Below are 1,899 nucleotides of genomic sequence, written 5' to 3' on the forward strand. Positions count from 1 at the left end.
TAATAAATAATTTAATTTAATTTAATTATATTATACTAATTTAACTAGTCTACCTATTTAGTACCTTTATAAGTTTAATAATAAAGGAAAAACTAGAGTCCTTAGAGGAAAACCTTTACTTCTATTATAAGTAGTTAGCCCTATATTAGTTCTTAGTAGGGTCTAGTGTAGGCCCCTCTTTTAATCCCTAGGTTTTTATTTTTAGTCCTATCCTTTCTATTACTTCTCCTCCCCCCTCTCTAATATCTTCTACCTTATTATTACTACCTTCCCTAGTTATATAGACTGTATTAGAGCTAGGGTGTTCTTAGTCACTTTTATCTTAGCTAACTAGGCCTAACTCTCTAATATTCTTAGGGAGATTCACTATATTAACTACTCTCTAGGTAGGTAGGCGCCTAGCTTATACTTAGGGCGCTTACTATCTTTAGCTTATATAGGAGTGTAGTTCTTTAACTATTTATTATTTATATTAACTATACTATTTATTATATTCCCTACTAGTTATTATATTTTAGTATAAATATTATATAAAGGCCTATCCTTAGTATACTTATAGCCACCCCCCTAGTAGTAGTATAGTCTTATATTAGTTCTTACTAACTAACTTAGTAGTTAATTTATTATTATTATTCTTTATTAGTAACTAATCTAGTTAATCTAACTAATCTATTACTAGTTAGTAGGTATATAGAGGCTATAATACCCCTATCTTCTAGTTCCCTTTCCTCTCTCTTCTTTAGTCTCTTTAATTCTATATATTTACCTTTATTATTATACTATTTTATCCCTATTTACCTCTATTTCTCCTTCTCCTTACTATCCTTAGTCTACTCTTATTTTATATAAAACTAACTATTTATAAAAAGCCCTTTATTTCTATACTTATAAAGAATATAAGTACTTTCTTCTCTTTACCTTTAGACTAGACTTAGTTTTAATCCCTTAGTAGTTATATAATACTTAATAACTTCTTTTATTATAGTAAGTTTACTCTATCCTAGTCCTAGTCTATCCTTTTACTATTATAGCCTTATAAATATACTACCCTTATTAATAGTACTAAGTCTATATTAGCCCTATATAAGACTAAACTAAAGGTAGAGTAAAGTAAGCCCTATAAGACCCCCTATAGCTACTATATTACTTATACTAAGACTATTAGTATAGTTACTTACTTCTAGTCTATTAGTATATACTATCCTTAATATAGCCCTAACTCTACTAACTTTAATAAATAAAGATTATATTTATACTAAGTGTATTTAACTCTATATATAGTACTTTACTATAAGTCTAGTCTTTTCTTATATTACCTTTATTATTAATCTTTTTAGGTTATACCCCCTATTACTACTACTATTACTACCCTCTAGGCCTAACTACTAGAGTACTTTAGCCTTAAGCTAAAGGTAGTCTTAGAATACTAGGACTTTTTATACTTTACTTATACTATAACTTAGGCCTATTATAATACTAATAGTATTACTATTAAAGTAACTACTAACTAAATCTAATCTAATAGTAGTACTACTAACCTAGTAGTAACTATTACTACTACTACCCTTACTTTTACCCTACTATACCTTTATACTTTTACTACTATTAATAATACTAGTACTATCTTGTTACAAATGCACTGAGGTGCTGCAGATGAGGGGCAGGGCGGCCCGAAGAAGTGACCACAGGGCGCTTACGAGGGCGCAGGAACAAAGGAACTAGTCACGTGACTGGATCACTAGGGATCACGGTGATCCAGCATTGATCTAGGATCACTAGGATCACAGAGTGAGCCAAGTGATCCAGGTAACACAGTAGAGGATAGGATGGATATATAAGGAGGAGGATTCTAGTAAATAGCTAGACTAGATCTCGATTAATCTAAGTAATAGTTCTACT

Source organism: Cordyceps fumosorosea (genome assembly GCF_001636725.1).
Source record: "Cordyceps fumosorosea ARSEF 2679 chromosome Unknown scaffold_40, whole genome shotgun sequence".
NCBI lineage: Eukaryota > Fungi > Ascomycota > Sordariomycetes > Hypocreales > Cordycipitaceae > Cordyceps > Cordyceps fumosorosea.